We start from the raw sequence: 12,800 nt of genomic DNA, 5'->3' as shown, positions 1-12,800 counted from the left end.
TAAATTAAGATAATTTATATTTATCCATATATTTATAAGAAAATATTTTAAAATTAAAGTATGACCGTTCAACTAAAGTTAAGTAACATGAAGGTAAAAGTAAGTGTTATGCATAAATATTATAAGAGTAATATAAGAATAAAGTGAAATTGACATAATAAAACACATAACGTTAAAACACATAATGTGAAATATATATAATGAAATAAAAATAGTCAACCATAATGTTAAAACACATAAAAATTATGATAATAAAACTCCAAAAATTATTTGTTTAAATAGACTTTTTGTATTTATTTCCTTTTTACTGACGACCTGTTGTTGAATTTTGTTTTCTTTGATGTGCTTCTTTTTAAATTTTGAAATAAGATTGACTCTTCATCATCAGAGGATATTAGAACAATTTGTTTATTGACATTTCTCCTTAATGAACTTTATGAGATTGAATAAACTTCATTTGATGATGATGTATCTTTTGACTTCTTGGATGCTTGGAGCTTTTACTTATGACATATTTTTTTTTCCACATTTTTCTTTAATGGACTTCCTTCTTCTTTTGATGATGAAGATGCATCTTTTGACTTGGATAGTTGTAGCTTTGGACTTTGAGTTGTGTCATCTTCTTCATTTGCCTTTTTTTTGTGAGATTTCATAAACTTCTTCATCAAATGATAAAGATGCACCTTTTGACTTGTTGGAAGAGACAAAGTTGTGTTGCTACATTTTGACCTATTATTAGAATTTATGAAATTAAGGAGGTAATAATGAAATTTCATGAAGCAACATATATAATAAGCATGTGTATACATTAACAAATATGGAGATAAATAAATTAACAAAAATATATAATGACTTTATTTGTTAAAATTAGCGTATTTTAAATTTCTAGGTGATACCTAATCGAGACTATTGTCCTCCAAGACAAAGGTGACATTACAGGTTTGTTATTACATTAGCTAAAATTTCATTTTTGATGATCTACAGTGTTTATACTCACCTTTATTATGATTTAGGTTAATCTCACCAAGGGATAGAAAGTATAGGATTGTAGATCACCTTATGCATCAAGAAGCCGCATCAGAAGTAGGAGTTATAGCATAAGCAAGAGTTATAGTAGGAGCTTGAGCCAAAATCCAGGCTACTCTAGGTGATTAACTTGATATCCATGGTGGTAGATGTGCTGGAAAATGTTTTAGTTTTCATATACGTATTTTGTTAGAACAAAAACAAAAAGAAAAGAGAAGGAGCATGGATACTAAGTTGCATACAACATGGTCTAATGTTATGATAGCATTAATACTAATTATAAACAAAGTGACTGCTACACACTTCCGTTACACACTAATCAATTATAGAGCATGCTTGAGTCCAAATTAAATTATAGACAAAGTTACAAAATAATCATAAATTCACCTTTAACATAGCATATATTCCTAAAGTTACTAAATAATCATAAATTCATGTTTGACATAGGGTAGTGGAAGACCAATAGGCCAAACCAACAGTTGAACATCAGCCACTCATGAAGTATCATGCCAAAATATTAAAATTAGATCATATTAGCTAGCACACCCATGATATTGTATATTCATTTAAAAGTAACATTTATGCAAGTTTTGTGTCATGCTAATCATGGTTAGGTTGTCATGGTAAAATATAATATAATGCACATCACCTTGCTATGAAAATAGGGGATAAACAATTGACACTCAACTGCTCACTATAGTTAAATATTATTTAAATAATTTATTTGCATTATTATATAAAAAAATTAAACTATATCAAATAGCTACAAGATGAGAAGAGATTAATCACTTGAAACAGGTGTTCCATCAAATTATTCTCACAACTACTCTTCCTCTTTATGCTTATGTTGATGGCTAACCAAATGGTCAAACATCTCCAAGACCTCTGTCATGTTGGTCAATTATCTTAATATTGGAAAAAGATTGTGATATTCATAACCAACTTCTTGAAGTCTTTTTTTTTTACCTGTATGCAATGAATAATTAATCATATCTTATTTAAGTTAAAATTTATTCATAAATTGTGAAAAACATTGTTTAACTATAAAAAGTTGAGTTAGAAAAAAAAATCCTTGTAGATTGTAGTTGCAAGTCTATATTAAGAACATTCTCTTCTAAAAGAGGAAAGCGGGTCTTAAGTAACCATGATTGTATAATGTCCTTAGAAGAGATAAAGTTGTGTTGCTACATTTGGACCTATTATTAGAATTTATGAAACGTCTGTTTGGTCAATTATCTTAATATTGAGAAAAAATTGTGATATTCATAATCAACTCCTTGAACTCTTGGAGGTGAAATAAATTTCTTGAAGCAACATATATAATAAGCATGTGTATACATTAACAAATATGGAGATAAATAAATTAACAAAAATATATAATGACTTTATTTGTTAAAATTAGTGTATTTTAAATTTTTGGGTGATACACGTTCAAATGTTGATCTGATGCCTTTGAGTTATACCTCTGACTCTTATGCTTATTTTTCTCTAGAACCATGTTCTGTTGCTATCACCCAAAGACTAACAATATATTTTAAAATGTATACTTGTATCCCTAAAGTGAGAAAATGTGATTATTTAAACAAAGGAACATTCCGAAGACACAAATTCATCAACCTTATTAATTAAGCCTAACAAAAGTTCACATTTACTTAAAATTATATAAAACACTAATAGATCAACTTTCACACAAGTGTGTGTGCGTGTCTGTGCATTTGGTTTCTAGCTTATAAAATGTCAATATTAAAGAAAAGGACACAAATCAAACACTTATGTCTATTAGATTTGAATTTAAATTCCAATGACTAATTTGAATTTCAATTTAATACAAAAAATAATTTGCATATGAAGAAATATAAATTGTTTACATACCATCATTTGGATGCACCTCTCTGCTAATCTCCTTCTTCTTTTCAAGTTATATTGTGTTTTTGCAGTGTCTACCCTCTTTTCATAATTTTGCATCTATCTTTTGAATATTTTTTAGCAGAATTATTTTTTACAATGGGAAAATCTACGCATCAGAAAAATAAATATATCACAAAAGTGAAAATAAAAATCAACAAAACTCAGTATCAAAAGTCTTGCATATGTGTAGGACCAAAACTTTGAAGTATGCGATTATTGAGAGGCTCTCACTATGCAATTGGGGGAGTGTCCTGACCTGCCTTGTCACTATGATATCACCACTCTAAATTTCAAATTTTAGATAAAAACTCCGTAAATTTGCTAATGAAAAAAATGGAAGTAATTTTTTTTGTCTCGACATACATTCACCAAACAACACACCATTACTTAATAAGTGAATACATATACATATAGGAATAGTAACTCAGTACACGTCATACACATAATGGAAATTAAACTTGTTCATACATGTAATTAACTCTATCATTTACATCTTTAGTTCAACAAAAGAATCATGGACCAACTATGGAGAAGTTGATTAACAAAACACAACTCTTTCCCAAAATAATCCCAACATCATCACGTCGGCTTGGTGGCTCCTCAACAGAGTCTCACTTCCTGCACCCTACTACTGTCATTTTGCTCCCACGAACAAGGTTCGCGATCATCACAGGTATCAACCACACGATACAAAATTGCAAGGGTAAGTTCATTATAAAAAGAATTAACACAAAAACCAAACGATCACAATTAGAAGAAACACATTAACAATTATCATAAGAATACACATACATTCATTAATCCACACGCACTCAACAATTAGTCATTATTCATCCATGGATCCCATCAATCGTTGCTCAGTATGATGCATGCACCTGACCTCAACTCTTAGATGCAATGTGGTACCGTACCATTCTCAAGGAAATAGCCTAAGCGTGTCCCCAGGACACCTCACTTAGGGAAACTATGCAATAAGTGTCGAGGCCACCCTGTCATGCACCGTAACTCTCCCTCACGGTGATCAGCCTGGGCCACAAGGGAGTTCCTAAATCGGGTGACACCCCCTTAGTACAAGTCGTCCTCCTCACAAGGAACTACAAGTACATACTGCCATAGTTTATACTATTTCCCGTGTCATATGAGGCATGAAACATGGGCACCATCAAGTGCAAAGACCATGGATGAATTAAAGATCCTAAACATCCCCTCAGAGATGTTTAAACTCTTTAACCACTCTATTTTTCCCCCACCAAGGACATTCGACAAGGTCAATGCACCCCCCATGAACATACACAACATACGACGTATGAACGTGAGCACCATTAAGTACAAAGACCATGGATGAATTAAAGATCCTAAACATCCCCTCAGAGATGTTTAAACTCTTTAACCACTCTATTTTCCCCCACCAGGGACATTCGGCAAGGTCAATACACCCCCCCCCCCCACGAACATACACAACATCCAACGTATGAAACATGGGCACCATCAAGTACACTGATCATGGATGAATTAAAGATCCTAAGACATCCCCTCGGAGATGCTTAAACTCTTTAACCACTCTATTTTCCCACACCAGGGACATCCAACAAGGCCAATGCACCCCCCATGGACATACATAACATGTTGGTTAATTTGAAAATCGAGATAATACTGGATAAATCTGAAGTCGTGTATAACACTTTCAGATTGAATCAAATTTCGGGGTTCAACCAAAATTGTTCAATCGGATAAAATCAGAAGATTATAATTCAAGAGTTTTGTTTTGGTCTTGTATGTTTTGTCACCCGTCATGCTTTCTGAACCAGAATGATTATTTATGATCAAAGAACAGGTGGTTTTTGGCGGTTGATGAACATGTGGTTTTTGGCGGTTGATGGAAGTTTTATCTTTTTTTAAAAACTGCCTTTTCCTGAAAGTCACTTCCATGTAATTTCCAAAATTTGCCTAAACCGAACATCTCGTTATTACATTAAAACAAGTGTGCACTCTTATTTTAACATAATAAAGAGATCAATTACACTAAAATGTCCAACAAACCTCCCCCATTTTAGTGTAATTACCGATCAAATCACCAAAGTCATAACATATCACAAACTACTGCATAGATGAAATATCGTGACGATTGAATTTCATCTTAGCAAATTACACGTTTCAAATATTCGAATATCAGGGTGTCACTAAGGATTGAACCCTTTCTATTCATAATGAATACATGAAGATAATCTGCACAATAGTTTATAACATTATTCTTGCTCGACACTAGTTTACTAGCCTGTGTCCCTATCCTTCATAAGCATATCAAAGCCAAGTCTCAGCTTCTTGAAGCGGCTAAACTTTATGCTTATATAGGTAGTCTTTTTCTTTCTTGCACCTGCAAATGCAATTTTTCAAAAGAACCATTGAGAAGTTATACTTCAACCTCTTTAACTTACAGAACCGAACACATACCTTTTGGGATACTTTCGATTATGTGTTCCAATCTCTACATGTTAAGCTTTCCACATTGAATTCAGCACCTAATGTCATATTAGATGGGAATTGGGTATCTTAACATAAGAGATTTCAGATGGACTTTAATCCTAATCCCACAGCCGACCTTTTCACGAGATCTCTACTTAACCCTTTGGTTAAATGATCGGCCAAATTATGCTGAGTTCTCACAAACTCCACTGATATCACACCATGCATGATTAACTCCCGAACCATGTTGTGTCTAACACCTAAGTGTCTAGACTTCCCATTATACTCTTGACTATATGCCTTAGCCAAAGTAGCCTGACTATCGCACCTGATAGACATGGGAGGTATAGGTTTGGGCCACAATGGAATCTCATAGATCAGATTTCTTAGCCACTCAAATTCTTTACCAGCTGCTGTTAAAGCTACAAATTCAGATTCCATTGTTGAATTTGTAATGCAGGTCTGTTTCTTGGATGCCCAAGAGATAGCACCTCCTCCAAGGGGGAATACCCAACCACTTGTGGATGAATAATCTTCCATATTGGTTATCCAACTTGCATCAGAGTAACCTTCAATAACCGAAGGAAATCCAGTATATGTCAAACCATAGTCAATGGTTCCCTTTAAGTACTTGAATACTCTATTCATAGCTTGCCAATGATGAGAACTGAGATTACTTGTAAACCTACTAAGTTTAGCAACAGCATAAGCTATATCAGGCCTAGTACTAATCATTGCATACATGAGTGATCCTATCGCCCTTGAGTATTCAAGTTGAGACACTGCTACACCTTTATTAGGTAATAGCTTCAGGTTAGGATCAATGGGAGTACTTACCGGAGAACAATCTTTAAAATTAAATTTCTCCAATATCTTCTCAATATAATGTGATTGAGAGATGGAAATGCCATTGTTTCCACATTTGATCTTTATTCCTAAGATCACATCCGCCTCCCCCATATCTTTCATATCAAACTTAGAAGAAAAAAATGTCTTAGTTTCATCAACTTGATCTTGGTCGGTACCAAAGATCAGCATGTCGTCTACATACAGACAAATGATAACTCCTTTGCCATGAGTATCAAACTTGCTGTATAGACATTTATCTGCTTGGTTTAGAACAAAACCACTAGACAACACAACCTCATCAAATTTTTGATGCCATTGTTTAGGCGCTTGTTTCAAGCCATAAAGAGATTTCATTAGTTTACACACCTTATTTTCATTTCCTAGCATAACAAACCCTTCAGGTTGTTTCATGTATATCTCTTCATCCAATTCATCATTTAAGAATGAAATTTTCACATCCATTTGGTGAATCACCAGATTGTGGATAGCAGCAAGTGCTAACAATAGTCTAATAGTGGATATCCTAGCAACAGGAGCATATGTATCGAAAAAATCAATACCCTCCTTTTGCCTAAAGCCTTGGATAACCAATCTGGCTTTGTACTTGTCAACGGTACCATCCACTTTCATCTTTCTCCTAAAGATCATCTTACATCCTAATGGCTTACATCCAGGAGGTAAGTCAACCAATTTCCAGGTATTATTTTGCATGATGGAATCCATCTCACTTTGGATTGCTTCTTTCCAGAATACAACATCCCTTGAAGCCATTGCTTCACTAAAAGTCTTTGGGTCTTCCTCAACATTAAGGCAATATTGATATTGAGATTCAATATCATTCCTTGACCCTTCAACCAAATAGAGTTGAAAGTCATCACCAAATGACTTAGCCTTTCTTACTCTCGTACTATTTCTAGTTTCAGTACTAGTTGAAGGTATATCCTCAATATTAACTGAGACTTTCGACATGGAATTCATGTCCTTTGGCCTAGGTATAGATGTAAACCTTTGTTCATCAAAGATAGCATCCCGTGACTTTATAACCGAGTTCACAGCAACAGAATCATTAGATTCTAGCACATAGAATCTATTTGCTTTAGAATGTTCAGCATATCCAATAAATATGCAATCTATACCTCTTTCACCTATGGTTTTCCTTTTAGGTTCTGTAAGCCTGACTACAACCCTACATCCCCAAATTTTGAGATAACTCAAATTTGGTGTCTTTTTATGCCAAAGTTCATATGGGGTAACCTTATTCCTTTTGTTAGGAATTCGATTCAACAAGTAGCAGGCTGTCAACATAGCCTCACCCCAAAATCCTTCACTTAAACCCGAATAGGATAACATGGAATTCACCATTTCTTTCAAGGTTCTATTCTTCCTTTCGGCTACACCATTCTGTTGTGGTGTATAGGGAGCTGTAGTTTGATGTATTATTCCAGTAGATTGAAAATAAACCGGATCATAATACTCACCTCCCCTATCTATACGAAGAGTTTTGATTAGCCCATTTTGATGAAGTTCTACCTCTTTCTTATAAATTTTAAATTTATCAAGAGCTTCATCTTTTGTATTTAATAAATATACATAACAATACCTTGATGCATCATCAATAAAAGTAACAAGATATTTTTTATGACCTAATGATGGAGTAGCATGCAAATCACACAAATCACTATGAATAAGGTCTAAGACTTTAGTCTCACTTTTAACATCCTTAAAAGGTTTCCTAGTGATCTTGGTCAACATGCAAGTTTTGCATTTTTCAATGTTCATATCAAAAGGAGGAATCATACTTGTTTTTGACATATCTTTTAATCTTTTGTAATGAACATGTCCTAATCTAGCATGCCAAATTTCTGATTTTGTCATATTAGTTATAGAACTACACGAGGCCATACAAACAGATTCATGAACAAAAGGAACATCAATGTTTAATTTAAACATTCCATTACAACGATAACCAAATCCAACAAACGAACCATGTCTTGACAAGATGTACTTGTCACTTTCAAGTACTTGCTTGAAACCACAATTATTTAAAACCATACCAAACAATAAGTTCTTACGAATACCAGGTACAAATAAGACATTATCCAAATACAAACTTTTTCCGGAAGTAAAAACTAAATTCACACAACCTAATGCTAGGATTGGTTCAGTTGCAACATTGCTCATCTTCACAATAGAGCCATCATCGATTGGTCTAAATTCCTTGAACCAACGAAGATCTTTGCACACATGGCTTGTTGCTCCGGAATCAAACCACCAAGCAACGTCATCATCCTACACATAGAATGCATCAGATATTAGTGATACATAATTTAAATTCGTATTCGAATTAAAATTATTCACTACAATCTGACCTTGTTGCTTTTCAGGATCATTAGACCCACTTGGACCAGCCTTGTTCTTTCCTTTGAACACCCGGCAATCCCTCTTTAAATGACCAGGTTTCCCACACTTCCAACATGACAATTTTGTCAGTTTGTTTGGACCTTTGTTCTTATTTCCTTGAAATTTTCATTTGTTACCTTTAACATTGTAATTTTGCTTAACTGTTCCACTTTCCTCTACCATATTAACGAAAGAGGAACCTGCTGCGTTTTTATCATTGACTTTGTCAATTTCCAGAGCCCTCAGCGACTCCTCAATCATGAAATGACTATCCAGTTGAACCAGAGTCAACTCTTCCTTTTTATGTTTCAAGGTATGCTTGAAGTCTTTCCAAGAAGAAGGCAGTTTATCAATTATAGATGAAATTGCAATGGATTCATCCATTTTCAAATCATGTTGAGTAAACTGACCCAAAATCTGCAGCAGTTCATTATATTGTTCCACAACAGGCCTCGAATCAATCATTTTATAATTAAAGAAATTACTAACTAAGAATTTGTTACTTGAGGCATCTTCTGCCATATACTTGGATTCAAGAGAGTCCCATAATTCCTTAGCAGACTCAACATTTTGATAATTATCAAAGAGAGAGTCAGGCATACCGTTCAGAATGTGTCCACAACAAATGTAATCGTCGTTCTCCCATTTCGAATGCTTCCTTGTTTGATCCAGAGTTTTGTCTTCCATAAACACCGGCATCGGTGTACTCAGCACATACACCACCTTCAATGTTGTCAAGAGAAAGTGCATCTTCTTCTGCCATCTTCTGAAATCCTGCCCTTCAAACTTGTCCAACTTCGCAAACTTGTTTGTCATCTTCGAACTATCGTTCGTCATCTCGAAAGATTTGATTCAATCTTTTGTTGTTTAATTTGAAAATCGAGATAATACTGGATAAATCTGAAGTCATGTATAACACTTTCAGATTGAATCAAATTTCGGGGTTCAACCAAAATTGTTCAATTGGATAAAATCAGAAGATTATAATTCAAGAGTTTTGTTTTGGTCTTGTATGTTTTGTCACCCGTCATGCTTTCTGAACCAGAATGATTATTTATGATCAAAGAACATGTGGTTTTTGGCGGTTGATGGAAGTTTTATCTTTTTTAAAAAACTGCCTTTTCCTGAAAGTCACTTCCATGTAATTTCCAAAATTTGCCTAAACCGAACATCTCGTTATTACATTAAAACAAGTGTGCACTCTTATTTTAACATAATAAAGATATCAATTACACTAAAATGTCCAACACAACATGCATCATCTCAATGCATTTCCAACATCATCAACATTTCATTTCAATATCATTCTCAACATAAACATCATCTCATCTCAATGACATTATCAACAACAACAACCTCATTCCATATCAACATAATCATCAATAATAACATCAATTCATGTTGACCTAATCATCACTAACAACGTCATCTCAAATCAATATCATCATAAATATCAACATCACCACATATCAATTTAAGTCATCAATAGCAACATCAACAGTAATTTGCATCCCGCATATACATATATCTTTCATGCCTGGGATTCACATTCCCCAGGTCTTCAGACAAAACAAGTCTAATAAAGACAATAACGTTATTCATCAACAATAAATATATCACATCTCATTCGTCAAAAACATTGTTTTCTAAAATCAAAATCAACATGCAATAGGGATAGGCATATATTCCCATAGTTAGGTTCCCTGACCCTAACCGTGGCATCAAAACAGTAAATTTATAATAAACTCCCCTCACCTATCGTGATCTCTCCTTCAGTTCCTCTTTGCATTGCTCTAAGGCCTCTCTCTCTTGTTCACGTTCTTCAGTCCAAACGTAAGGCTCTATATGCCAAATTGAAGGAAAATCAATATAGATTTAAAAAACAAGGTCAAAGACAACATTCGGAGTCAAATACCCCTATCAAAACATAAAGGACTGAGGGGTGTTTCAAATTCTACAAAAAGGAAACATCATTTTGAAATTTCGATCACGCCAATGTGATCGGGGTTCAGTGAAGGTCACAAAAATAACATCAATTTTGTAAAAAGATAATTTTTACAATGTCTCATTCTCTAGGGTTTTTCAAAGAAAGTGTAAAAACACCTTATGATAGTACCCAACACATAAGAGACACTAAAAGGAACTCAAACTAACTAGGAGAAGGTTTAGAAGTCAAGATTACCTCAGAGAAACTTTGAAATGGAGGATTGAGGGATTTTCTCCATCGAATCTTTGAGGAGGATTCTGAGGATTCAATGGCAAGCAACAACGGTCACCGGTGGTCTTGGGTGGTGGAAAAATGAGGTTTTAGGGTTTGAGTGGCGTTTTGGAGAAGAGGAGAGTGAAAAAATTGTGTTTTTCATGCTGAAAACGTATTTATAACCTGCAAATCTCACTTAGTAAGCTCATCTCGCTAAGCTAGAGTCCACTTTTCGCACTTAGTGTGAGAATTCGCGCTTAGCGTAACTTCCACTACACTATGGCTCGCTTAGCACGCCCTTGCTCGCTCAGTGCAATTCCCTCTTGGGTTGGAATTGCGCTTAGTGAGAGACCAAAATTTGTTATTTTCAAAATCCCAATAGTCAGACTGTGGAAACATGTCTTAGAAAGCTCCAGACAAAATTTGAAGACGATCCAACGTTTAACAAATTCGGGATTATGATTTTACTGAACTAGGTTTAGGTAAAATCTAAAATCTCATAATTTCAACTTAGCTCAACAAAATTCCACATACTCAACATCCACATCAAGAAATTCACACATGACTAACTCAAGTCATACCTCAAATCATTCAAGTCAACCATATAGTCAAATAACACAATAAATACAATTAAACATCAATTTATAACTATAAATATTTCAGGGTGTTACATCCTACGATTCGGTCTTTCATGTGAAGATGCTTGCACATCCCCAAATTCATTTGACCAAGTTTTCATCGATTGTCGTGCTATTCAGAGGGTCTGACCGAGGTTTCATGGAGTGTCTGCGATTGGGAGAGTTTCATGTGATTCAGTCTTTCATATGAAGATGCTTGCACATCCCCAAATTCGTATGACCGATTTTTCATCGAGTGTCGCGCGATTCGGAGGGCCTGACCGAGGTTTCATGGAGTGTCCTGCGATTCAGTCTTTCATGTGAAGATGCTTGCACATCCCCAAATTTGTTTGACCGAGTTTTCGTTGAGTGTCACGCGATTCGAAGGGTCTGACCAAGGTTTCATGGAGTGTCATGCGATTCGGGGTTTGATGCGAAGAGGCTTGCACAACCCCAAATTAGTATGATTGAGGTTATCATCAGTTGCCATATGTGATTGGAGGTCCTGTGATTCAGTCTTTGATGTGAATATGGTACACGAAATACTGCTGCTATAGCATCATCATCATAATTGCGAACGTAGAATATCTAATATTGACGAAAATCTAAAGAAAGTGAAACGCGAATGAATGAAGCGATCAAATTTTAGAAGGTTCTTCTATGCTGAAGATCTGGGAGAAGATGAAGTTGTATGTGAAAAACCTTGAGATAAAGAGCTGGTACGTAGAAGGGAATGTTGAGTATCACTCAATTGAAATGTATTGTATAAGATTTTGGAAGATGGTGAGTATCACTGAATAGAAGAATGCTCTTCTTCTTCCACATCATCATTTTCTTTGATGTGGCAACGTAATATGAAATAGTGCAGCTTTTATACACTTTATACTCTAGAATAGGAGATCTCTAACTCTAGGAAAGATCCTATTCTTAAACAATAAAAAAAAATCAAATAAATATTATCAACTAAATAAAATTAATTTTAATATATATTTAATTAATAAAATAATAATGATGTTATACACAGATGGTATAATGATGTTTTACACCGTTAACCAATAATATTTTTTTTTTGCAATAAGAATGTATATCAATTAAACTCAATATTTAATAATATTATAATAATATAATTTAATAAATTAAATATATGAAATAACTTAAAATATGTTTAACCTGAAAATATAATTATAATGTTTTATTACATTATTACTTTAATTTATATTATGCATAATAATAATAATAATAATAATAATAATAATAATAATAATAATAATAATAATAATAATAATAATAATAATAATAATAATAACCATATTTTTTTACCATCTTATCCATTAATC

The sequence above is a fragment of the Glycine soja genome, chromosome 18 (genome assembly GCF_004193775.1).
Source record: "Glycine soja cultivar W05 chromosome 18, ASM419377v2, whole genome shotgun sequence".
NCBI lineage: Eukaryota > Viridiplantae > Streptophyta > Magnoliopsida > Fabales > Fabaceae > Glycine > Glycine soja.
Note: the sequence above shows the minus strand (reverse complement) of the source record.